We start from the raw sequence: 27,993 nt of genomic DNA on the forward strand, positions 1-27,993 counted from the left end.
ACTGATACACGCTACAGCATGAATGAACCTCAGAAACACGCCTAGTGAAAATAATCCAGATGCAAAAAGAGCACACATTGTATGCCTTTGTTTAAATGAAATGTTTAGAAAAGGCAAGTCTAGCAGACAGAAAGTAAATCAGTGCTTGCCTCCAGCTGAGGGTGGGAACAATTTGAGGGATTTTTTTTTTTTCCAGTAATGGATTGAGCCCAGGGGCATTCTACCATTGAGCTACATCCCCAGCCCCCCTTCATCCCCTTTTTATTTGACAGGGCCTTGCTAAATTGCGGAAGCTGACCTTGAACTTGAGAGCCCTCCTGCCTCAGCCTCACAAGCTGCTGCAGAGACGGGTGTGCTCCACTATTCCCTGCTAAAGTCAACTTCCTTAAACAACAATTTTTGGGTGTGAGTGGTACTCAGGGCCTTCCTTGTGGGTGCTAGGCAAGCGCTCTACCACTGAGTTACACCCACCCACCCCTAAACCACAAGTTTTAGAATATTTATTTTCCTACTGCGTGGAGAAGATGGAAAATCATTTTTCAGTCTTGCAGCCTGGCTTCCTGAGGCCTCCCAGAGTTTGTTTCAGATGCTGGGCTGTTTGATTTTCTAGCTTAGAACTGAGGGTCCCTTGATCTTTCTGCAGACTAGCAAGGTCTGGTAGGGCCCTTTACACAGAGACATTTCTTTCTATTTTTTTTTTTTTTTTTTTGGTACCAGGGATTGAACCCCAGGGTGCTTAACCACCGAGCCACATCCCTAGCCCTTTTTATATTTTATTTAGAGACAAGGTCTTGCTGAGTTGCTTAGGGTCTTGCTAAGTTGTGAGGCTGGCTTTGAACTTGCAATCCTCCTGTCTCAGCCTCCCAAGCCACTGGATTACAGGCGTGCACCATGGCTGCCTGCCACAGGAGCATTTCACAGCTAAAGGAGCCAGGCCTGGGACATAAAGGACCTTGGCAGGCTGCACAGGCATTTGGCAGCAATTCCATGGATGCTGGCACAGACTGGCTTCCTAGGCCATTACCTGGGAAGCAGTTGTTGAACAACGGCGCTGGGCAGGGCCCCCGGCAGTGTCCGCATCTTTCTCGCCAGGACCCTGCAACTCCTCTGGAGGCCCCACGGGAGATGCTCAGGCCCCTTTTGCCCCTTGAGTGCACAAGCACAGACCCATCTTCTCGGTGCCAAGAAGTCTGCCATCAGAGTTGTCCTCTCCCAGTCAGTCTAAAGCCTCGCTGGCTTGCTCTGGGATTCCTGGGGGCAGGGGGACAGTGGTCACTTTCTTCATTACCTCCTCCATTTTCTCTCCCAGCTGAAAGCATGGCCTGAGGGAGAGGGAAGCAGTGGGAAAGGCTGGCGGGCTTGCAACCAGGCTTTGCTGACTCGGGATATGGCAGGTCTCCAAGGGCTGATGTGGTCCCCTGGGGCACTTCTCTGGATTTCTGGGAAACTTTCCCAACAGGGACCTCCCGGAGCATTCCCAGACAGGAAGTGGCCCTCCTTGATGGATCCCTTATGACTTCCGCACCTCAGCTTCTGCACCGCCATTCACCTGCTCTGGGAGGACCCCCTCGGGAAGCGTCCTTTTCAGACGGCTCAGGATCCACCTTCCTTCAGAAGGTTCTGCTGCCAGCACCACGGAGCTGGAGACAGAAGGGGCAAGGGGAGCGGATGGCGACAACTCGAGGTTACGGCCACTCGCAGGAGTCGGGGTCCTGTATCTTCCTCCACGGTATTTATCGAGCACCTGTCCTGCTCTGCGTGAGGCCCTCCTCTAGGTGTGAAAAGAAAAGAACCTACCTAAATACTGTGAATAGAAGTGAGGCAAGGAGCCAGGCACAGAGGCACACGCCTGAGACCCCAGCCACTCGGGAGGCTGAGGCAGGAGGATTGCAAGCTCCAGGCCAGCAATTCTGTGAGACACCATTTTAAAATAACAAACCAAAGGGAGGGGACAAGGGGGTAGGAATGAGAGTGGGATGAGTTAGACATCATTACCCTAAGTACTCGCATGAAGATATGAATGGTGTGAAAATACTTTGTGTGCAATCCGTGACTTGAAACATTGTGCTCTATATGTGTAATATGATGGCATTCTGCCATCCTGTGAAATAAATTAGAATAAATAAATAATTAAAAAAAAATTCAAACAAACAGGGCAGGGGATGTAACTCCACCCTTTTCTTATTCCGCCTCCAGGATTCCCTTGACCACACTGTTCATAGGTCATTGCCATCGACAACAGTAAATATTTGTTAAGGCTGAGAGACCCTGTCACAAAACAAAAAAAAAAATAAATAAATAAAAAAGACTGGGATGTAGTTCACCCTGGGTAAAGCACCTCTGGGTTCAATCCCTAGTACCTCAAAAAGGAGGGAAAAAAAAAAGAGGTAAATATTTGTTAACTACCTGGCAATGGTGATACAGGTCAGACAGGCAATCGATGCAGAGGATGAGGCCCAGACTGGGCAAAGGGCAGGAGCAGGAGGGAGAGGGGAGAGCTTAGTCAAGGTCTGTGCTGGGGCTCCAGTCCAGGAGTCCAGAAAGTAAATCTAGGGGTGAAAAACCCCGCCAGGTCACCTGCAGCCCTGGGACTGAGGGACAGGATATGGCAGTGCCATTCATCAAGGCTAAAGCTGGTTCCAAATCTGCTACAAATGAAACCCTCACAGGATCCTGAGGAAATGCCCTGCCTGGCCATGCCTGGACATTCTGATCTATTTGGAATAGGGAGTGACCTGGGGACTGTTTTGTGTTTTGTTTTGTTTTGTTTGTTTTAATATATAGCAACATTGGTGGCAGCAGCAGGAGTGTGGGGGCAGGGCAGGCAACTGCAGGGCTCAGAGGAGGAGGAGGAGGCAAGGCAGCCTCGGGAGCTGAGGTTCTAAGGCAGAGAGCTCAGGGTGCTGGGCTGGTCCCAAGCAGATACCTGGGAAATCGGAGCTGGAGGACAGTGGAAGGGAAGGGCAGCAGAGGGGGGAATGGAAGAGAAAGAGAGAACCCCAGACCCAGGCAGTGCCGTGAGTTCCAGTTTATTCCCTGTGTGACCTTGGTCAAATTGCTTCCCCTCTCGGGGCCTCAGTTATTCCATCTGAAAAAAGGAGCAGATGGAACCTGTTGATGGCCACAGATCCTTCTGCCTCCTCCTTTGGCTCTAGGACACTTCAGGCCCCTGTAGGGGGAAGCTTAGTGTGAGCCGAGCCCCGATGGAGTACCCTATCTGCAGATGGACAACCACGCTGCACTCCAAGTCTGGCAGAGGGGGCAGGCACAGATGTCCATGAGGCACCCTGACCCTCCCGGGACTCCTCAGCCACTCCATTCATGACGCCAGACACAGTTTGTGGCTGTGGAAATTTCCTCTCAGTCCCTCTAGCCCAGCCCAGGGAATGCGATTGTCCTTCCTGCTTCCAAGTGGAATTTTCCACTCTGTCCCTGAGAGCTGGTGGGAGATACAGAACCAAGGAGCTGACGCAGACGGAGATCTTGCCAATAGGAGAGGAAGGGGGACAGCTCTGGTTAGGGCCACAAGGGGTAGTCAGGGGACCAGGCATCTCTTTCCATGGGTGTTCACTGACACCTCCGCCCTGTGCCTGGGGCCCTATTCCCAGTGCCAGGGATGCAGTTGCTAGTAGGATAAACACTGTCCCCACTCTCCCTGAAGCACATCGTCTAACAAGGGGGAAAGAATCCACATAAATACTGTCAAGAAAAATCAAGCAGGGTAAGAAATGGCGCTGGGGCAGGAGGCGGCTATTTTAACTAAGGTCATCAGAGAAGGCACTGCCGCTGCTAAGGTAACATTTATGTGAAAATCAGTGGGAAAGCAGGGACAGAGGCCCTGAGGTGGGGCCCTGGCCTCAGGCTTAGTTGAGAATGGCAGGGAAAAAGTAGAAGGTGAACAGATCACAGAGGCCCAGTAACCCTGGGGCCTGATGGCACTGTCTGGATGATTTCCAAGCCAGCACAGAGGCCATGGCTCAAGCCCAAATCCCAGCAGCTCAGGAGGCTGAGGCAGGGGGATCGTGGGTTCAAAGGCAGCCTCAGCAAAGGTGAGTTGCTAAGCAACTCAGTGAGACCCTGTCTCTAAATAAGACACAAAATAGGGCCGGGATGTGGCTCAGTGGTTGAGTGCCCCTGGGTTCAATCCCCAGTACCCTCTCCAAATTATCTTAAGATGACCTCCTTCGGTGCTATGGGGAGCCTAGGGGAGGGTTTTTAGTGGAAATGGGACATGATCTGCTTTCCATTTCATTTATTTACTTATTTATTTTACAATCCAATGAGAATAACCTTTATGTCAGTTACAGGAGTCCCAAAGGCCTGTTCCCATTTCATGAGGCCACCGTGACTGTAATATTTTGTTAGGGAAAATTGATGCTTCAGAATAAACTCATTTCACAGAGGCTATGAGCCACATGGCTTAGGGGCCTTTGTGGGGTCAGTGAGAGGCCCTCCTCTGGCTCCCCCTGCCGCTGAAGGGGAGAGAGCAGCGGCCTGGAAGCCGCCAAACCAGCGTTCTAGGTGTTGGAGACGACCTTGGTCTCCACCGCACAGGAGCCTGGGCTCTCTCTGGTGGCTCCTTGCCTTCTGTCGCCAACTCCAGGGCACAGGGTGGGACCCTGACGATGCCCTGTCAGCCTGCAGACGGCAACACCCCACATCAGGACAGCGTGGGGCATGGTTTCAGGACAGGCCACAGGGGTTGGAGCCCAGGGAGGTGGGCTGGGGGATGTCCGGAGGCCTGCTCTGCTCACCACCAGGTGCTCTCGGCTGCGGGAATGAAGGTGGAAGTGTGTCAGGGTCCGCGTGAGGGCGTCTCTCAAGTCTCAGCCACGTCCAGGGGCTGGTGCAGGACACGCCGTGATCTCTGTGAGCGGCGCTCGTGGGTGGTGCCACCCAGGAGCACTCTGCGAGGCCGGCAGGGTGGGCAGAGGCCTGTGGGAGGACGTCACCTCTGCTCAGCACAGGCAGGGGCTCTGAAGTCATGGTGACGGAGGAAGTGTCCATCAAGGTCCCTCTGGCTGCTGTGGGGACCACACTGTGTAGGGCAAGGGCAGAGCCACGAGTGAGGGTGGAGGCTGCTGGGAAGACCCCAGGCTGGGGACTCGTGGTGGCAGGTAGGGGGAGTTGGCCACTGTGAGATCACTGAGCCACCCCCTCCTGCCCTGCAGGACGTGGGAGGAGCCCGCAGTTTCCCTTCCTTCTCTCAGGCATTTGCTTTTCCATCTGGGGTTCATGGAGCGCCCAGACGGACCCAACCAGGCGCCACCCAGCTCCCCTTCATTGGTGGCTCCTCAGGGCCGACCTACCCCATCCATGACCTCCCAGGCTCCTGTCTCCCTGCTCAGCTCCATCACAGCCCAGCTGCCCCCCACCACAGGCATCTCACCTCTAGCCCTCCACCTGTCGCTCCCCATGTCAAAACCCCCACTGCTGGGCGGGGCTGGGCTGGGGCTCAGTGGCAGAGCTTGTGTGAGGCACTGGGTTCGATTCTCAGCACCATATATAAATAAATAAAATGAAGGTTAAAAAAAAAAAAAAAAACACTGCTGCCTTTTTAATCAACCTAACTCCTGCTTCTCCTTTGGGGCTCAGATCAGGTGTCACTCCTCCAGGAAGCCCTCCCGGACTGGTCCCAGTCTGACTTGGGTGTTTTTTTCTGTACATGTATTGGCCCTTCCAATGACCCCACCCATAGCACTGTGACACCTATTAACGGCCTGTTCCCTTCCTGGGCTGTGTGTCTGGATCTGTGACTTGTCCTACGTTCCTACCACTCGCACTGAGAGAATGTCTTGAAGAGTTGAACGAATGAATGAATGAAGGGTGCCGTGCCCTTGTTGGGTGCCTGACTGTGGTCACAAACAAGGGACAGGCCCACTGCAAAGCCACGGGACAGGGGAAATCAGGAAGTGGTTTTGTCAACTAAGAATGGATGTTCAGGAAAGAGGGCCAAGAGGTAGCCAGGAAGTGGGGGTGTCGGGGTTGCCAGTAGAGTTTGTGGGGTCAGAAAGCCCTGGGTTCAAATCCAGCACAGCCACTCATTAGCCCTGTGACTGTGGGCTCAGCTTCTCAGGAAATGAGGGCAACACCTCCCCCAGAGAGAATGCAGCCCGTGTTTGGCTCACAGAAAACACTGGAGAAACATGCTGACCATTCTGATTTGCTAACATAAAGGCGGGTCAGAAAGTTCTGTGAGGACATGCCACACCCCACCCACTCCCTCTGCCCTACTTCAAACCTGCCACCTTGGAAACCAAATGAATGCAAAAGCCCAGAAGGAAGGACTGGCATCTACATTACACCAGAGGACAAACTCCTCGGGGCTAAATCTTAGCCTCTAGGATAGTGTCTGGTACAGAGTAGGTCCTCTGTAAATATTTGGTTTTCCTCTTGTTGCAGGGGACTGGACCCAGGGCCTGACACATGCTAAGCACGTGCTCTTCCACTGAGCTACAGCCCGATGAATTGAGTATTCCATGAATGAATGAATAAATAACTGTCTGTTGCCCAAGTCCAGTGTGGGCTACTGACCGAGGTCACTTGGGTGAATTTGAGGTGACACAAAATGTGAGGCACTGGGTTCGATATGGAATACCTTTTTCTGGGTGTCAGGACGGCTTCCCCAGCTCCCAGCCTCAGGCTCCCACAAAGGGGCAAGAGAAAAGCAAGAGGCTGGTGTGGGGGGGCACATTCTGAGGCTCAGCTTTTATTTCTAGGGGGAGCGAATCCATGGAACATTCTATCCAAAAAAAGGGCAAAAGGGTAGGATTACAACAAACAGGTGGCGTAATCCAACTCCATGGGGTGACGCCCACTCGCAGAGCCGCTTTCTTAGGAGCAGAGGGTGCACGGCCAGTCCAGCACCTCTTTGCTCAGGACTTCAAGGTGTGTACAGAGCTCCTGTCCAGGGCGGCCCCCGACAAACTGCGTTCTGGTTTGGCTAACTTGGTGTATGCAGGTGACCCCTCCCCTTCCTTAGGCCCAGGTTGGTCCTCCAAAATCTCCAGCTGAGCATGATCCATCAGCAAGGCATGCACAGCCACAAACAGGTGAAAGGATGACTCTGCCTCCGGCCACAGAAGCTGGGGTAGGCACCCCAAGCTGTGTGTCAGCTCAGTGATGCCATCAAGGACCCAGGCTCCGTCTGTCCCCTGCTCCAGCCATCTTGTCATGTGACTTTTACTCTCGTGATCCCAAGGTAGCTGCTGGACTTCGTCGAGCTATGGTCTCTCCATTCCAGATTGGAAACGATGGGAAAGGGGAAAAGGTGTAAGAAAGGGCCAGACAGGTCAGGACTTCAGAAAACACGTTCAGGCATTTTGTTATAAAAAAACAGGAGAGAATGGATCCCGGGAGGGCACAGCAAGGGCTGCCATGGTGGCCACATGGACCCATTGCCTCTCTCCACCTCACGCCCACGCTAGTTCCTTCTCCTGGCTCGTTCGTTTGCCTAGACTGCACCGCCACTCACTTGGCTGCCCAGGGGTAAAGCCCAGGAGTCGTCCCCACCTCGAGGCTCACCTCCAGCACACTGGCACCCCACTGTCCAGGTCGCCAGCATCTCTCTTCTGCACTCCTGCTCCCCTGACCACACTGCCCTTCCTCCTCACAATGGCTGCAGGATGGGGGAGGGGTTACCTGCGTACACCAAGTTAGCAAACCAGAACCACTCATCTCTTCTTCCAGTGTCTGTTCATTCAATGTCTTACACACATCACTCCGTCTTAGAAGTGCCCTAAAGCTCCCCATCACACACAGACTATACCACAAACCCCTCACCCTGGCCCACAGATTGCAGGGCTGGACCCTGACCACGCCCCTCCCTGCAGGGATGTGCTGGCCCACCTACCCAGTCACGTGGGGTGGGCACTGGGAATCAAATCCAGGGGCACTCTACCACTGAGCTACATCCCCAGCCCTATTTATTCATTAATTTACTTAGTTTTTATTTTGAGACAGGCGTAAGTTGTTCCGTGATCCTCCTGTCTCAGCCTCCTGAGTAACTGGCATTACAGGTGTGCACCACCACACACCGTTCAGTTGGGCATTGTGTGCTCCTTCCTCACACCTACCAGCTCCTGCCTTTGGACCTTTGCAATGGTTATCACCTCTGCCAGGAACACACTGGCCCTGCCCTCTCATCTGTAGAGGCCCACCCCTGTCAGTGACCACCTATTACATCACTCCTTTTCTTCTTGCCCATAACAGTCACCGTCATTTTTTTTTTTTTAATTACTGGAGACTGAAACCAGGGATCCAGACCATTTTATTTTTTAAGACAGTCCTCCTATCTCAACCTCCCGAGTTGCAGGGATGACAGGTGTGTAGTACTGTGTGACAGGTGTGTAGCTCCGTGCCTGGCCACCACATCTATCTTCTCTACAGAATGTAAACTCATGAAGGAGGGCAGAGGTCTTGCCTGTCTCATCCACAGCTACATCACCAGGGCCTAATACTGTGCCTGGCATGTAAGAGGGCTCCATGTTTTTGTTCAATGAATGTTTGTATGCAGGGACCTATTTTGGGTAGTCTCTTAAGATATCTTTTAGCTCATTTAAAGAGAAAGGCAATGGGGGCAAGAGATATGCATATTAAAAACCAGGACCAGTAGGTGGAACCAGCCATCATTCCAAACCCTAACTGCCCAGGTGATCCTGCTTGTGGGAGCATCTCTGAGGGCAGAGTCATAAATCATTTAGAAAATCAGGAAGGATGGGCTGGGGATATAGCTCAGTTGGTAGAATGTTTGCCTTCCATGCATAAGGCCCTGGGTTCAATCACAGCATCACACACACACACACAAAAAAAAAAAAAAATCAGGAAAGAGGAAGTGAACACAGGCACCTGCATATTTGACCCCCTGAATTTAGGCCAGAAAAGGATCTGGCCCTCTGGGAAATGGCCTGGAGAGAGCAGATTACTGGCTCTGCCACAAACTGTCTATGAGTATGTGACCTAGTTCTCTTGATTCCTCATCTATAAATGAGATATTCATTTAAGGGTTCAACAAAATAAAATATTTAAAATGTTTATATAATATATGGAAAACTGTGGAGCTCAAAAATCCTTAGCCATAAGAAAGAAAAAGAGAAACAGGTGTGAGCAAACACAGGGAGGTGACACCAAAGCAGGCAGCCTCCTCATCCAGGGGAGGCCAGGTCAGACGTACGTGCTGGGAGTTTGGCCCTCTCAGAAAAGACACAGAGATTGAGAGCCTCCAAACGTCAGCATTTCCTCCCCAAAAGGGACTTTTTAGTTCTTCTGGCGCAATCCTGACATTTTACAAACACTTTGCGTCCCAGAAAGAACAAAGACAGCCAGAGAGCTGGCAGAAAAGTATGGAGAGAAGTCCACTTGGGAGGAGAGATGCTCAGGGACTGTGTCCCCTGTTCCTCTGTCTGCCACTCCCAAGGCGGGGAAATAGCAGGCTGAGAAGCCCATGGAACCCAGGGAGGGATCACTGGGAGGGAGGGGCCAGGCCCTGGGTGGTGCTTCATTACACCCAGCACCAGCCTGTAGGGATTATCCCCAGGTTACAGAGGATTCCCTCGGCCCCTACAGAGCCACTAGAGCCAGAACTGAATCCCATTCTGTGTGATTCCAAAAACTGCTGCCCTGCTTCAGCCTGGGAATTGAAACCATCACTTAACTGACCCTGATGTTGGCCAAATCTTTTCTCTGACCTCAGGTACCTCCTCTAAATAGAAGGGTGGGATCTACCAAGCCCTATGGGCTGGTGCAGACATTCTTGAAATTCAAAACAAACAGGCCTCCCAGCTGAGTCAGCAGACAGGCCTGCAGGCCTCTGGACAGACACCCTCGCAGCCTCTCATGAAGGCTTTGGGCCCAGACGCCCAGAACAGCCCTCACAGGGGAGCCCCTGAGTCCTGCCCCAGCCCCAAACTGAGCAATGCCTAACAGGTCTCCTCCAAGGATGTTGCTCATCTGTCCACTCCTGTGGCCTTCAGCCCACTCCATTCTCTGGGGACAACCTCCATGCAGCAGTTTGAGGAAATGAAGTCAAGCAGTGCAATCAAACCCTTCAATTAGGGCTGTCTCTTAAATATTTGAGGTTTTGGGAAACCCCAGGTCAAGTGCTTTTCAAACTGAATTAAAACAATGTGTGTGTGTGTGTGTGTGTGTGTGTGTTTAATATTATTGCAGTGGTAGCTGGACACAATATTTTATTTATTTTTATGTGGTGCTTCACGCATGCTAGGCAAGCTCTCTACCGCTAAGCCACTATCCCAGCCCCTAAAACAATGTTTTTAAGCTTGAACATAACTTTTGTAAAACTTTTAAAAAAATAGTGGTGATGATTATATTGTGAGTGTAGCTAATGTCACTGAATTGTACACTTAAAATGGTTAAATGTTCATTTATATTATGTATACTTAACCATAATTTTTTTTAAAAAAAAATATAAAAAATGAAAAAGAAAAAGATGTCAAATACCAGCCTCCACTTTAATAGTATTCAACAGACCTTGTGAAATTACTACAGAAGTTTTTATTTGTCAGGGGCTACAAAAAGAAGCTCCCTTTGTGAACTGTGTGGCCGTTACATTTTGCGGTTACTTATCTTCCTGGAACATCTTGAAGCTGTCTCGCCTTGTGCAAACACCCTGCAGTAGTGACTGCACCACCCACGCCCCCGAAGAGAAACTTCCCGCCTGACTTCCCTATCCCCAGCATATAAATACCCCAGTGAGAACAATAAAAATTTGCAGCTTGATCAGAACTCCTGTCTTGCTGTCACTCCTCGTGTCTCTTGTCCCTTCATTCCTTCCCGCCTAGGTTTGCCACCCTCGTTGATGTCCTGCAGGTCGGGACATTTGGCGCCCAGCGTGTGCTCGAGCCTTTGACTGAGGGGGGAACGCCGTCCTCCGGGGAGACCTGGCCAAGCAGAGTTCGCGATCGCCTCGGCAGACACCACTGAGAGACAGATCCAGGAGGAGAGTGGGGACGACGCATGGTGAGTGACCCACCATGGGACAAGCAGTCTCGTCACATGATTTGTTTTTGTCAGGCCTCAAGGAGGCCCTCAAGACACGGGGGGCGCGTGTTAAGAAAAAGGACTTAAAATTATTCTTTTCATACATAGAAGATTTGTGTCCATAGTTTCCCCTTGAAGGGACCATTGATGGTAAAAGATGGCTTAGAGTAGGAGACTGTTTAAAAGATTATTATGAATCCTTTGGCCCAGAAAAGGTGCCTGTTACTACCTTTTCTTACTGGAACTTAATTAATGAAATTCTTAAAAGTTCACCCTTTGACAATGGTACCTTAAAACTTGTTAGGATTGGGGAAGAGGCTATGCAAAAGACCTCTCGTCCCCCCTCAGCATGCCCTTCAGTTAGTATAGACATAGATCCTTCTCAGTCTCCCCAGGACCCTGGGAACCTTCCTGGTCCCCCTCAAAATCCCACCCTAATAAATAAGGCCCCAAAGGTTGCCAACCACCTTTATCCAGTTTTAAATCCCGGAGACACATTGACTGACCCCTGAGGAGGAGGCTACCTTGGAGGAGGAAGCAGCTCGCTACCATTCAAAAGACCCGCCACCTCTCAGGACCCTGCCACAGCCTATAGGACTTACAAATCCACCTCCCTCCTATATCCCTCCTGCCTTTTGTGCTCCGGCCCTCCAGGGGCCTACTGCCCCCCCCCCAGATATTTTTTCTCCACTTCCCTTACCTAACCTGGCTCCCTTGCGAGAGTCTCTCCAACATAGATGGGAACAGATCCAACTTTTAAAAGAATTAAAATCCCTTGACTCTGAGCTTAGCCTTAGGCACGGAGTCAACCCTAGCTGGCCCAAGGCGGTCTAATACAAAAGGCATTATTTTTAGAACCACACACGCCAAACAAAACAGCCTCTCAGGAAAAACCCTCAGAGCCTCAACTGCCACCACGGGCTTTCCACAAGCCTCTCTCTCCCACACAAGCTTCTCTCCACCTCCCACAATCCTCCTGCTCTTGAGGCCGATTGGCTGGGTCACGTGGGCGGAGCCAAAAAAGTCCCCCAATGAGCAGCTCCGTGGTCTGAAAGGGCAGGGAAACAGCCCAATGAGCATCACCGCAGAGGAGCCAATCAGCTAGATGTTGCTGGGGCCGCTGTGAGCCAATCATCAGCCGGCAGCTGGAAGTTTGCTGGGGCCCCTTCGCCTGTGGCTCTCAACAGTAAGCCACGCCATCAGCCTGTTCTCGCCTTCCCAGTCACCCGCAGTCAGGCAGATAAGCCCGCCCAGACTGAGGACAAGGACTTAGAGGAGGATGAAGAGGAGGAAGCCGGGGGGGAAGGACAAGAGGAAGACCAAGACTCAGAGGATGAGGAGCCCACCTGTAGGCAGGAAGGAACCCAGGGTGCCTACAAGAAATTAAGCCTGAGTTTTCTTGAAAAACTTAAAAAGGCTTGTGCTCACTATGGCCCCACTGCGCCTTATACGTTGGCCTTATTAGAAAGCCAAAGTGCGCAGTGGCTTACTCCTAATGATTGGAAATTCTTGGCTCGAGCTACCCTCAGTGCTGGAGACTTCCTGTTATGGAATGCAGATTTTAAAGAGCACTGTCGGGGGGCTGGGGATGTGGCTCAAGCAGTAGCATGCTCGCCTGGCATGCGTGCAGCCTGGGTTCGATCCTCAGCACCACATACTAACAAAGATGTGTTGTGTCCGCCGATAACTAAAAAATAAAAAATATTAAAGCTCTTTCTTTCAAAAAAAAAAAAAAGAGCACTGTCGGGAAACTGCTCAAAAAAAATTTAACAAAGGCCTCCTCTAAATCCTGGACTTATGTTAAGCTAGTGGGCAATGCGCCTTTTGACACTAACCCTAAACAGGCGCGTTTCCCTGCTGGACTTTTGGCGCAGATTCAGACAGTTGGCTTACATGCTTGGAGACGCCTCCCTCAAAAGGGCTCGGCCACCACTTCCCTGGCAAAAATTCGACAAGGGCCTGACGAGCCTTATGGTGACTTTGTTGCACGGCTCAACCTAGCCGCGGAACGCCTGCTTGGACCAAGCGAAAGCAAAAGCACCTTTGTAAAACATCTTGCCTTTGAAAATGCCAACCCGGCATGTCAGGATGTTCTTCGACCACATAAGGATAAAGGGGAACTTTCTGACTTTATTAGACTCTGTGCCGGGATGGGAGCAGCCCATGCCATGGGTCTCGCCATAGGTGCTGCCTTTACCAAGGCCTTTCGCAATCCTGGCTCACGTACTTGCTTTACTTGTAAGCAACCTGGCCATTTTGCACGCGAGTGTCCAACAGGCAAACAGAGCCTAGGGATAACGTCTCCTCAAACTGGAGCTAAACCACCTCCAACCACCCTTTGCCCTAGATGTGGTAAAGGTCGTCACTGGGCCAATGAGTGTAGATCTAAGACAAATGCCCTTGGACAGCCTATTTCTTCCCGCTTCTCGGGAAACTCCTTTCGGGGCCAGCCCCTGGCCCCGACCTCCCCCAAGACAAACCCAGGGGCAATAAGGTTTGTTCCCTCCCAAACTCCCAACCTACCTCAAAGTCCTCCTCCACAATTGCCTCCCTCCAACGAGCCACCCCAGGCAGCGCAGGACTGGACCTCTGTGCCGCCACCAATACAATGTTAGACTTCATGCAAGGGCCCCAAATAATACCTACTGGGATTATGGGTCCCTCTCCATCTCATATGTGTGCCCTTATTCTTGGAAGAGCCTCTGCTACCTTACAAGGTGTTCAGGTCTTCCCTGGCATTATTGATAATGATTTCACTGGAGAGATACAAATACTAGCCACAGCTATTAATGGAGTTGCAGCCATCCCAGCAGGAACAAGAGTTGCACAATTAATACTCCTTCCCCTAAACTCAGGAGGCACTTCCACCACCCAGACCCTACCTCGGGGGACTGCCTCCTTGGGCTCCTCTGATGTGTATTGGGTTCAGCCTATTTCTCACAATAGACCCACTCTTACCCTACTTATTGAAGGAAAGGAATTCCAAGGAATCCTAGACACTGGTGCGGATGCCAGTTATCTCTCAAAAACACTGGCCATCAGGTTGGCCCCTCACCTCATCTTTGACTGACCTTAAAGGAATTAGGACAGTCAAAAAATCCTCTAGTCAGCTCTAGGACTCTTAATTGGGCTGATGAAGAAGGCAATAAGGTAATGGTCACTCCTTTCGTTGTTCCTGACCTTCCTGTTAACCTATGGGGCCGAGATATTTTGAGTCAAATGGAAGTTATTCTTGCCAGCCCCAACTCCCTAGTGACTCATCAAATGCTTCGTATGGATTTTGTCCCTGGTACTGGCCTTGGGAGACTGAGACAAGGATTAGTTGAATCCATACCACCCACACAAAAAACAGATAAACATGGACTTGGGTATTCGGATTTTTAGTGACCCTCCTGTACCTCCTGTACCCCATGCAGACAAGATCATTTGGGAAACTCAGACTCCTGTGTGGATGGATCAGTGGCCCCTTACCCAAGAAAAATTGGAGGCTGCCTCTATGTTAGTACAGGAACAGCTGGCAGCTGGCCATGTAGAACCCTCAACTTTACCATGGAATACTCCTATTTTTGTTATTAAGAAAAAATCAGGCAAATGGCGCCTGTTACAAGATTTGCGCGCCATTAATAAAGTTATGCGTCCAATGGGAGCCCTACAACCAGGCATTCCTACACCAGTGGCTATTCCCAAAAACTATTGCAAAATGGTTATTGACCTAAAAGATTGCTTTTTTACCATTCCTTTACATCCCGAGGATAGACCCTATTTTGCCTTTAGTCTCCCTCGCATTAATTTTCAGGGCCCTATGCAGAGATTTCAATGGAAGGTTCTTCCCCAAGGTATGGCCAACAGCCCTAGTCTTTGCCAAAAATATGTCACTCAAGCAGTAGACCCTGTGAGAGAGCAATGGCCACAAATTTATATTTTACATTATATGGATGATTTGTTAATTGCTGCACCTAATACCCATGATCTTAATAGTTGTTACTTGGACCTTTACAAAGCTCTCACTGCCTTGGGACTACAGATAGCTCCTGACAAGGTTCAAATACAGGACCTTATACCTATTTGGGCCTTAAACTTCAAGATAATCAGATCCAAATTCCTAAAATACAACTACGTGTGGACCATCTTCACACCCTTAATGATTTTCAAAAATTACTGGGGGATATTCAATGGCTAAGACCATATTTAAAATTACCCACTTGTGTACTTTTGCCCCTTAATGATATCTTGAGAGGCGATTCCCACCCCTCCTCCCCTCGGAAGCTTACTCCCGAGGCACGACAGACATTAAACCAAATCACAGAAGCCATTGCCCAACAGTTTGTTACGCAAATTTCTTATAACCTTCCTTTGGTTTTGGTTATTTTACACACTCCTCATACACCCACAGGAATATTCTGGCAGCGGGATCCACATTTTAAAAATGAAGGCTGGGGGCTGGGGATGTGGCTCAAGCGGTAGCCCGCTCGCCTGGCATGCGTGCGGCCCAGGTTCGATCCTCAGCACCACATACAAAGATGTTGTGTCCACTGAAAACTAAAAAATAAATATTAAAAATTCTCTCTCTCTCTTAAAAAATAAAGAAATAAACCCTATTATTAAAAAAAAATAAAAATAAAGGCTGCCCCTTGCTTTGGGTCCATTTACCCACCACATCCTCCAAGGTTATTACTGTTTATCCTGCTCAGGTAGCTTCTATTATTATTAAAGGTCGCTTGCTCTCTCAACAACATTTTGGCAAAGACCCTGATAGTATTTTAATTCCATACACTAAGGACCAAACCCAATTTTTATTACAGACAGGGGATGAATGGGGTATTGCCCTATCAGGCTTTTTGGGAACAATTGATAACCACCTCCCCAATGACCCCCTTTTACATTTTGCCCAATTACATCCATTTATTTTTCCCAGAATTACTCAAAAAGCTCCCATTCCTCAAGCCCTTACCGTCTTTATTTTTTTTTTTTTAATAATTTTAATATTTATTTATTCTTTTTTAGTTTTCGGCAGACACAACATCTTTGTTTGTATGTGGTGCTGAGGATCGAACCTGGGCCGCACACATGCCAGGCGAGCGCGCTACCGCTTGAGCCACATCCCCAGCCCAGCCCTTACTGTCTTTACAGACGGTTCCAGTAATGGCCATGCGGTCTTTGTTGTCAATGACCAGCCCACCACCTTGGATACTGCCTATCAGTCAGCACGGCTTGTGGAATTGTTTGCCATAACACAAGTTTTTATAACATTTTTTGACAAACCTATTAATATTTATACAGACAGTGCCTACATTGCCCACTCTGTGCCCCTGTTGGAAATTTCACCCGCCATTAAGGCCTCTTCCAATGCGGCCTTTTTGTTTCACCAACTTCAACAGCTGATTCAGGCCAGGCAACACCCATTTTTCTTGGGGCACATCAGGGCACACTCTAATCTTCCCGGCCCTCTAACACAAGGTAATGCCCAAGCTGATGCAGTAACTCGTTCCATCTTTCCAATTTTTGTTGGCTCCATTCAAAAGGCTACAAAATTACATAATCTTCACCATCTAAATTCCCAGAGCCTTCCATCACTTTGTAAGATTACCAGGCAACAGGCACGAGAAATAGTAAAAGCATGTCCTGCTTGCGCTCTCTCCCTCCCCATTCAACACCTAGGAGTTAACCCCCGAGGATTGCTGCCCAATCAGGTTTGGCAAATGGATGTTTGTGGTAAGCCATTGTTATAGATCGTGGCCGCCATTAGAAGATGGCGCCGGCTTCCACTGTAGCCTGTGGTAAACAACTCCTTTTATGGAGAGTTGGCGCGCAATCCCTTACCACCCTATGAGAGAGATCCACGTGGCGGCTTGGGATTGGGATGCAGGGGACTTTATTAAGCTGTGCTTGGGTGTGTCGGGAGCGGGCGCTAGAAGATGATACATGACTCAAGGCCTGAATAAACCGTTGAAAGAAGAATCCTGTGTCGTGTTTCCCTGGCTGGCGAGGGGTCGCGACAATTGGTGGCCTGTACGGGGAACCATATTCCTCGAACCCAGGATCCAGAACTTTCAGCAGTCAGGGTGGTGCACCGGTAAGTTCCCAGGTAAAGTGGGAATCCGCAAGCTAATAGCGGGATGCTCCTCTGTAAAGAAGGAGAGAGCGGAGCTTTTGTACTTTTCCTTTCTTTATAGCTCTGAAAACATTATGGGCGCTACCTCTTCAAGCCCAATTTTGTTGGCCCTAGATGGGTTGCTACGTTCAAAAGGACTTAAGGTAAAGCAGAGTACTTTGCAGATGTTTTTGAGAGAAGCTGATATAGCGGCTCCTTGGTTTGCCTTTTCAAGGAGTCTTACGATTCCTAGCTGGGACAAATTAGGGAAAGATCTAGATTTCGCTCGTGAGCAAGGCACCTTAGAGGGTGGTGTTATACCACTTTGGAAGTTAGTTAGAGGATGTATAGTAGATAGTAAATGCCAAGAAGCTGTGAGTGAGGGTCAAGCTGTTCTTGAGCAACTACATGAGGAGAAATCTGAAGGATCACATAGTGAAGTGGCAGAGAGTATTAAGAGTAAGAGTAGTGAGAAGGCAAAAGAGCCTGAAAATAAAAATAGGAGAAGGCTCTACCCAGACTTGACCGAATTAAAAACGCCTGAGAACATAAGCGACTCAGAGAGTTCTGAAGACCTTGATATATTGCTACAACAACAACGCAAGATAAAAATGAAGAAGAAGAAAAAGGAGATACAGGGCACGCAGGCCTACTTTAAGAAGGGGAAGGGATCTAATATCGGTCAACAAAACTCTGAGGAGGAGGAGGTAGAATATCTAGAAGAAGATATGGTGCCGGTTGCCCCACCCCCGTATGTGGGGGGAAGCCAAGGTTCCGGGAGATCTTTTCATGCGCAAGTTTGGAGGACAGTTAATACAGATATGGGACTTGCATACCCTGTATTTCAGGACAATAACAGGGGAAGATATCATGAGCCTTTAGACTTTAAGATAATTAAAACCTTGGCAGAATCTGTCCGCACTTATGGCATAGATGCCGCTTTCACCCTTACTCAGGTGGAGGGACTTACTAGATTTTGCATGACTCCTTCAGATTGGGCTAGTCTAGTCCGCGCTTGTGTTTCCCCAGGGAAATACTTGGATTGGAGAGCATTTATGCTAGAGGGTGCAGTAGAGCAAGCTGCTCAAAATCATGCAGCGGGACGCCCTGCCTGGGATAAGGATATGCTTTTGGGGCAAGGCAGGTTTGCTAATCAACAAACAGGATACCCCCCTGAGGTATATGAACAGATTAATAACATTTGTATCCGTGCATGGAAATCACTCCCAAATAGAGGAGAAGTGTCTGGCAACTTGACAAAAATTATACAAGACCCTACAGAACCTTTCTCAGACTTTGTTGCCAGGATGGTGGACGCCGCAGGAAAAATCTTTGGTGACCCTGATAGAGCAATGCCCTTGATTAAACAACTTGTCTTTGAACAATGTACTAAAGAATGTAAAGCAGCTATTACTCCTTATAAAAACAAAGGCATAGAGGCCTGGATGAAAGTCTGTAGAGAAATAGGTGGGCCGTTAACTAATGCAGGCCTTGCTACTGCTGTCCTTCAATTATCACATAAATCCAGCCCTGTTGCTGGAAAGTGTTTTGGGTGCGGTCAAGGAGGACATTTTAAACGAGAATGTCCTAACAAGAAGGGAACATCCAAAATTGAGCCCACCTCTGTTAGCCGTCAACCGGGCTTATGCCCCAGATGTAAAAAGGGAAAGCATTGGGCTAATGAGTGTAGGTCCGTCAGAGATATACATGGTCAGCCTTTAAAAGATAGAAACATGTCAAAAAACGGCCGGGGGGGCCCCCGACCCCAGGGCCCGCAAATATATGGGGCAATGGAAAATGGGACAATGGAAACCGAGTCATGGCCGTCCCTGCGCCATCCCAAGAATCGCGGAGAGCCACTACAGGTGCCGCGGGACTGGACCTCTGCTCCGCCGCCAGACTCATATTAACACCTAAAATGGGAGTCCAACTGGTGGAGACTGAATTTAAAGGACCTTTACCACCTGGCACTGTGGGCTTGCTGATTGGGCGTGCTTCCTCTATCCTACGAGGCCTTCATGTTTTCCCTGGGATTATTAATCCGGACACGGTAGGAACAGTGAAGGTTATGGTGGAGGCCCCAAAAGGCATTGTGTCCATTTCCCCAGGAGACCGGATTGCCCAATTGCTAATTCTACCCAGTTTACATACCCGCTTTCCTGCTAATTCCTTTTTGAGGACAAGTGATGAGATTGGAACCACCGGAGGGAATTGCGTTTACTTGTCCTTAGATATGAAGAACCGTCCTACTTTAGAGTTAACTATAGAAAGCAAATCAATTTTAGGATTACTAGATACTGGGGCAGATCGTAGCATAATTGCTTTAAAGGACTGGTCAAAGGGGTGGCCGGTGCAGCTCTCAGATCAATCACTAAGAGGTTTGGGATACGCTCAAGCTCCACAAGTCAGCTGCAGGCATTTATCATGGAAAGATTCTGAGGGACGTTCTGGCACTTTTCAACCATATGTGCTCGATCTCCCAATCTCTCTATGGGGGTGTGATCTTATGAAGGACATGGGGTTTCAACTTAGTAATGAATATTCAACAGTTGCTCAAAAGATAATGCAGGACATGGGATATAGACCAGGTCTTGGATTAGGAAAAAATTTACAGGGATGTAGATATCACTTAGAACCTCAACAAAAACTTAATAGACATGGGCTGGGTTTTTCTTAGGGGCCGCTGAGGATCAGGTGCCCATTACCTGGAATACAGGGGAGCCGGTGTGGGTTCCTCAGTGGCCGCTCCCCTCTGAAAAATTGACTGCAGCTTGTGCTTTAGTACAAGAACAATTAAAATTGGGACATATAAAGCCCTCCACTTCTCCATGGAATACACCCATATTTATTATTAAAAAGAAGTCTGGAAAATGGCGGTTGTTACATGATCTACGGGCCATTAATGCTCAAATGCAGCCCATGGGACCCATTCAGAGAGGTTTGCCTTTGCTTTCAACAATTCCAAAAAATTGGCCAGTGATATGTATAGACATTAAAGATTGTTTCTTTTCCATTCCATTGCATCCTCAGGACTCCGAACGTTTTGCTTTTACTCTGCCTTCATGTAATCATGAGGAACCTGATCAAAGGTTTGTATGGGTGGTTTTGCCTCAAGGCATGGCCAATAGTCCTACAATGTGTCAAATGTTTGTAGGAGCGACCATTGTTCCACTCAGACAAAAGTATCCATTATTAAAGTGTATACATTATATGGATGATATATTGCTGGCAGCCAAAACCAAATATATGTTGGAAGCAGCTTACGCTGATTTGGTACATTTATTGCAATCAAAGGGCTTGCTTATTTCATCTGATAAAGTACAAACAGGAGGTTCTATTGATTATCTTGGTGCTAGTATCTCTTGTAAAACTATTACACCCCAAAAGGTAACTCTCAGGACTGATAATTTACGTACCTTAAATGATTTCCAAAAACTATTGGGTGACATAAATTGGATTAGGGGTTATTTACATATTCCCAATGCTGAATTAAAACCCTTGTATGAAATTCTTAAAGGTGATTCAGACCTTTCTTCCCCTCGGCATCTTACTGAGGAAGCAAGGTCAGCGCTGCTGAAAGTGGAGGAGGCTATACAACATGCTAGCCTTTGCAGGCGTCAAGAGGATAAGCCTCTTCAATTATGTGTGCTCGCCACTGTACGGCAACCCACTGGAGTTTTGTGGCAAGATGGTCCTTTATTGTGGATACATCCACGTATATCCCCTGCAAAATCTCTTGAGTATTATCCTGATGCAGTTGCTTCCTTAGCTATGTTAGGGATACAACAAAGTATACAATTTTTTGGTTTTCCTCCAATGTCTGTGATTGTCCCTTATACGTGTCAACAAATTCAAGTTTTGTGTGCTAACCTGGATAATTGGGCTATATTGCGATGCTCTTTTCCAGGAGAGATAGATAATCACTATCCTTCACATCCTCTTATAACATTTGTTAAGGAACATCCTATCATTTTTCCTAAAATCACTTCTTCTACGCCTATCCCAAGAGCTGCAAATATCTTTACAGATGGATCCAAAACTGGTATTGGAGCCTATGTGGTAAATGATCAACCTCCTATCCAACATCAGTTTGCTCCTGGCAATCCACAATGGGTGGAGTTACAAATTGTCATAAAAGTCTTTGAACAATGTCCGTTTCCTTTTAATTTAATCTCAGATTCTATTTATGTAGTTCAAGCTTTAAAGGTGTTGGAAGCTGTGGGTCCCATACACACTTCAGGAGTAATGTCTTCCCTTTTCCTCCATCTTCAAACACTGATTTGGAATCGCTCCGCCTGTTTTTACCCTTTACATATTCGAGCTCACACAGGCTTACCGGGTGCTCTTTCTGCTGGCAATGCCCAAGCTGACCTTGCTACTCGTCCTTCTTGGATGTTCCTCGTTTCCTCCTTAGACCAAGCTAGAAACTTTCACAGTAAATTTCATGTTAATGCACGAGCACTTCAAAAGCGCTTTACTATCTCCCGTGCTGATGCTCGCCAAATTGTCTTGGATTGCCCTAATTGTGTCATTTTGCATCATCCTCCTTCTGTGGGCGTAAATCCTCGTGGTTTGCGGTCTTTAACAAAATGGCAAATGGATGTCACTCATATCCCTGACTTTGGCAAGCTTAAGTATGTCCATGTGTCTGTGGATACTTGTTCTGGCATTATCCATGCTTCTGCTTTGTCTGGTGAAAAGGCTGGAAATGTTATCACGCATTGCTTGGAAGCCTGGGCAGCATGGGGCTTACCACAGACCATTAAAACAGACACTGGTCCAGCGTATACTGGACGACAATTTTCTCCCTTTTGCAGCCAGATGGGTATCCAGCTTGTCCATGGTTTACCTTACAATCCACAAGGTCAGGGTATTGTAGAGCGTGCTCATAAGACTCTAAAAGAGATGTTAATAAAACAAAAAGGGGGAATTGGCTTAGGCCACACCCCAAAAGAGCGCCTCTCCCTGGCTCTATTTACTATTAATTTCTTGAATTTGGACATCCAAGGGCGCTCTGCTGCGACTAGGCACTGTTCGCCCTCTGCCCCGAAATTTGGGCACGTTAAGTGGAAAGATGTACTTTCTGGACAATGGTATGGGCCTGATCCCGTGCTGGTATGGACACGAGGTTCCGTCTGTGTTTTCCCACAGGACCGGACGGAGCCGGTGTGGGTTCCAGAACGCCTGACAAGAAGAGTCCCGACATCAATCAACCAACAACAGGAGGCGCTGCAACAATCTCATGATGAGGACCATCCTTCTACTGAGTGTCCTGGTTTTAATGCTGATATTGATGGTACAGGGGATATCAATGCAGTGGTGGGCGGTAGCTCGAACGTGGCCAATGCCGATGCCGGTTCATAGCAATTCTAGTGTTCTCCCCACTCTTTTTTCTACTTCATGTGAGATGTCTGCTCCTTGTGTTTCCCCTAGAGGGGACCAAGATCGGTCCTTCAATCTCTCCAGCATCAATCTCACAGGAGTTTTTTGCTTCAGTTTTTCCAAGGGTGATTGCATCCATTTAAAACTTAAGAACTTGACTAACTGGGAGGACCCATTGCAGTACAGTCGGATCTCGCAGGGAGTTTTGGTTGCAGCGCTCCTACAAATTAACTCAGGGAAATACCAGGGCTCAGGAAACTTGACAAATACTTCTGAGCTTAATATTACCACTCTGGCCATTACTTCCCAGGTGTTAATTCCGTTGTCTCCTTCTAATCAGACCTCTAATGCCACTCATTTTAAGGCTTCTCCTTATTGCTCTCCTAAGTGTGGCTTCCCCCCAACATTCACGCCTTGCCAAGATCATTCTTGGGAGAAACATCAGGTCGCTAAAGGTTTCTCTCTTTCCCCCTCTCTTAAAAGATACTTGTATAATTCTTCCAACACTAATTCCTCTATAGGAGCAGGTTGGTCTTGGTTTCAATGGTTGATTTCCAATGAAAAGGGAGCCACAGCTGATATTTCCGCTTTGGCTCAATTACGAGGAGTCCAAAGTTGGCTGTTTAATGTTTCTGGCATTACCCAAGACTCGGGGCAAGGTAGGAGGCTTAAAATTTCTGCAAATAATTCACAATTATCTAATGCTACATTACCCTCCGCAGCAGTCTGTCTCCAATCTCCGTTCCTGTTTATTTTGGCTAATGATACATCACAGGGGATGCTTAATTGTTCTAATATTACCTGCTATTTGTCTGAGTGTTGGAATGGCTCCTGGACTACGGCAGTGGTCATGAAAGTTCCGACCTTTGTCCCGATTCCGGTTACTGCAGATCCAGAGTCTTTTCCTATTGTTGAACTGATTAGAGCCCGTAGAGATTTTGGAATTACGGCAGCTATAGTGACAGCTGTGGCGGTATCTGCTGTTGCAGCAGTTACAGCTGGAGTAGCCATGGCCAGCCAGGTACAAACTGCTGCCACTATTAATCAGGTTATTCAACAAACATCCACCATACTTGAATCTCAAAGTAGAATTAATCAACACATTTTATCTGGGATTCTGGCTGCTAATCAAAGGATAGATCTGCTTCAAGCTCAAGTTGAGGAGTTGTCTGATCTAGTACATTTGGGTTGTGTCGATCAACGTGCGCATTTATGTATAACCTCTGTCAGATTTAATGATTCCAGAAATGCCTCCCGCATCATCGGGGAGTATCTATCCAGAACCTGGTCCATGGAAGCAGAAAACTTGATCCAGTCTCAACTAACGCAGATTGCTGTTTTGAATAGTACCCGTGTCGAACCAGTGACTTTGGGTCAATTCACCAGTCGGCTATCCTCTGCCTTTTCCTTCTTTAAGGAATGGGTGGGAGTGGGCATTTTTGGGGCAATGTGTTGTTTCGGTGTTGTACTTTGTTTGTGGCTTCTCTGTCGCCTTAAAAATCGCCATGCACAAGAAAAGGCTATGATTGTACAGGCTCTTGCGGCCTTAGAAAATGGCATTTCTCCACAAATCTGGCTTGCACATCTTAAACAGTGATTTCTGGGCAGGGCCATTGCACCCCAAGTTAGTTTCACATTGCACTGGGATTGGCATGTCCTCTTTCTTATTCTCTCCCAGTGCTGAATAGCCCTTGCACTCTGCAGGTCTTGTTACCATTGCACGCAGATGGGTTTCAGGACTGGTCTTTCTTCTCCACTACAGACTCTTTACCTTCCTCTGGGGCTTAGGGATTGTGTTGCCAACTTAAATTTTGTTATTATTACCAGGCTACCTGTGTTATCCTACTTCTCGCCGTCGTCACGATGCAGGATGCGAGGCAAAGCACTGCACTTGAGTGATCCCTCAACGGACCTCAAGGAAAGCATGTCCTATTGCATGCGGGTTTGACGTCCACGCCCCGCCCTACGAAAAAAGGCGTCGGCTGATATGGGATCAGGTCTGGGGAAGGCGCCTCCTTAGGACTGACCCATACATTGCAGCCACTTCTGCACAGTGGGATAGGACCTCTACTTTCGCCTGCATTGTTATTTAAAATAGAAGGGGGAACTGTGGTAAGCCATTGTTATAGATCGTGGCCGCCATTAGAAGATGGCGCCGGCTTCCACGGTGGCCTGTGGTAAACAACTCCTTTTATGGAGAGTTGGCGCGCAATCCCTTACCACCCTATGAGAGAGATCCACGTGGCGGCTTGGGATTGGGATGCAGGGGGCTTTATTAAGCTGTGCTTGGGTGTGTCGGGAGCGGGCGCTAGAAGATGATACATGACTCAAGGCCTGAATAAACTGTTGAAAGAAGAATCCTGTGTCGTGTTTCCCTGGCTGGCGAGGGGTCGCGACAGATGTTACTCATTTTCCTGAGTTTGGAAAAACCAAGTATATACATGTTTCCATAGATACCTTTAGTGGCTTTATCTTTGCATCACCACATTCTAGAGAGGCTACCAAAGATGCCCTTTCTCATCTTGTCTCAGCCTTCTCCGTAATGGGCAAACCAACGCATATCAAAACAGATAATGGCCCTGCATATATCAGTGCCAAGTTTAAACAGTTCTGTTCCACCTTACAAATTTGTCACACTACTGGGATTCCATACAACCCTCAGGGACAAGGCACTGTGGAATGTGCCCACCTTACCTTAAAGACGTGGCTGACTCGCCTTAAGGCTTCTGCCCTTGTATTTACCACCCCCAGAGATCGCCTCAGCCATGCGCTATTTGCCCTTAATTTTCTTACCCTAGACAGTGAAGGCCATTCGGCCGCAGACAGACACTGGCATCCCTCGTCCAATTCTGTTCGCCCACCTGTTATGTGGTGTGATCCCCTTACAAATAAATGGAAAGGACCAGATCCTGTCCTCATCTGGGGACGAGGCTCAGCTTGTGTTTTGGATCAAGAGCAAGCGGCCCCAAGATGGTTGCCAGAACGTTTGGTTAAACAGGTCAATGACTTACCCCAACCCAGGGATGGAAACCCTCCCCCTGAGGACGAATTTTCCTCTTTTTCAGATGCAACCAACAATTGGTGTGAGGATCCTGCTTCAGGTACTTCTCTTGAACAGGTTTGTATATGGAGGCCTTGACCCTCCACCTTCCAATATTTTGGAGCACCTTTTTGGCTCCCCCTGTGAATGCAAGGGAGGATATTGGAATCAGGCTCCCACCAGTTATACCCAGACTGCTGACTGCACGACTAAGGTGGCTTACCTCCGTGCCGAGGTTGACAATAGACTCGGAGGGGTTCACCAGCCTAAATGGGTATGTGTTAACAAGCCAAAAATTATTTCCTCTAGTACTCTCCAAAATTGTTCTGCAACTTGTTCATATACCACGGCGATGCATGCCTCTTGTTATGAGTCAGCCTCAATTTGTGTTAATAAGCAGGGAATACAACATTTTGAAGCCATCTTAACTAAAACTCGTGCAGCAGGGGGGACCACTACTCATTATACCCCCATTCTCTTCAACTGGGGAGGAGAAGGCAGATACACCAAATTGCAGTTGGCTGGATGCCAAGGCACTGTTGGTAAACCATCCTGCTGGCCTGCTAAGGCCCCTACAGGGGTCTCTGATGGTGGAGGACCCACTGATGCTGTTAAGCATCTTCAGATAATTAAGCTTTTAAAAAACCCAAATCCCTGAGCTTACATATCATCCTTTAATGCTGCCTAAATCCCAACTCCCAGATTTAGATACTAATACCTTGGATATCTTGGAGACTACCTTTTCCTTGCTTAATGATTCCAACCCTCACCTTGCTAGTGATTGCTGGCTTTGCATGACAACAGGGGCGATAATGCCCATGGCAGTTCATGTTAATTCTACCATAAATGGTGATGATACCTGTCAACCCGGGCTTCCTTTTAGAGTACAGCCTATGGATACCCTTACATTATGTCTTTTAGGCATGATGCAGAATAACTCCTATGATATTGATGTTGGGGTTACTTCTTTTGGAAATTGCTCGTCAGTACAAAACTATTCCTCACCCACCCCACCTCTTTGTCCCCCCAGTGGCACGGTTTTTATGTGTGGAGGAAACTTAGCCTTCCCCAGGCTTCCAGCCAATTGGACCGGTGGCTGTGTTCTTGCCTTATTGCTCCCTGATATAACTGTTGTCTCAGGAGATGAGGCTCTACCCATTCCTAGCCTAGACACCCTGGTAAAAAGACACAGGCGGGCCATACAAGCCTTACCGCTCCTTGCCAGCCTTGGAATACCAACAGCTGTAGGCACAGGTACCGCTGGCTTAGGCACGGCTATACACTCTTACCATCGCCTGTCTCAACAACTTATAGATGATGTACAAACTCTATCAGGAACCATTAAAGATCTACAGGACCAAATAGATTCTCTGGCAGAGGTGGTCCTTCAGAACAGACGAGGCTTAGATCTACTGGCAGCTAACCAGGGAGGTATTTGCCTGGCCTTAGGGGAACGATGCTGCTTTTAGGCCAATAAATCAGGCATGGTACGCACTAAAATTAAGCAGCTTCAGGAAGACTTAGAAAAGAGACGACGGGAGCTGTTTGAAAATCCACTCTGGACAGGGCTTAATGGATTTTTACCCTACCTTCTTCCCCTATTGGGCCCTTTATTGGGTCTACTTTTGAAGATCACCATAGGACCCTGCATTATAAACAGGCTGGTACAATTTATTAAGGAACAGATTAATATCTTGGCCTCTAAGCCCATACAGGTCCATTATCATCATCTGGAAATGGAGGACCGCACCCCCGAGGTCTATCTATCAATGGAAAACCGCTAATGTCCCATCTGGGTCCTAAAAATTTTCCCCTGACACCCTCTCTTCTTGTACAAAAATTTCTGACTGCCCATCGCCCTTGTCCTAAGGGCCCTCTCCCTCTGGACCCCTCCGCTTGGGGGAGGACGCATCCAAGGACAGAGGTCACAAGGCCTTGACAATTGAGGGTGCAGGCAGGACTGCAGGAGGATGGATCCAAGGATCCCTAAACCCAAGACCTCTGAATGGCACGCCCTGGTGCATGGCGGTTGGCATGCTTCTTAAATCCGTCTCCTCATAAAACATGCCGAGGACACTCTCCTGACGCCCAGCAAGGACGCTCGATTAAGTCAGGACATTAAACCCTCCCTTTAGAGGAACAGGGCCTCTGTCATCCCCTCTTATAAAGCCGATGCACCTTAGTCATATTCTGTATAAGAATAAGGGGGAAATGTCAGGGGCTACAAAAAGAAGCTCCCTTTGTGAACTGTTTGGCCGTTACTTGACCCTGCCCTGGAACATTTTTTCGGTTACTTATCTTCCTGGAACATCTTGAAGCTGTCTCGCCTTGTGCAAACACCCTGCAGTAGTAACTGCACCACCCACGCCCCCGAAGAGAAACTTCCCACCTGACTTCCCTATCCCCAGCATATAAATACCCCAATGAGAACAATAAAAATTTGCAGCTTGATCAGAACTCCTGTCTTGCTGTCACTCCTCGT

At 48.4% G+C, this 27,993-nt stretch overlaps 1 long non-coding RNA gene across 1 annotated transcript; it reads left to right on the forward strand.

Moving 5' to 3' along the window:
- The first annotated feature begins 9,533 nt into the window (after positions 1-9,533).
- LOC114094352 (uncharacterized) lies at positions 9,534-27,968 on the forward strand. Its single transcript, XR_003583016.2, has 3 exons — positions 9,534-9,691; positions 10,524-10,977; positions 22,241-27,968. It is a non-coding gene; the product is annotated as an uncharacterized lncRNA (long non-coding RNA).
- The last annotated feature ends 25 nt before the right edge of the window (positions 27,969-27,993 follow it).

The sequence above is a fragment of the Marmota flaviventris genome, chromosome 10 (assembly GCF_047511675.1).
Source record: "Marmota flaviventris isolate mMarFla1 chromosome 10, mMarFla1.hap1, whole genome shotgun sequence".
NCBI classification, from domain to species: Eukaryota; Metazoa; Chordata; class Mammalia; order Rodentia; family Sciuridae; genus Marmota; species Marmota flaviventris.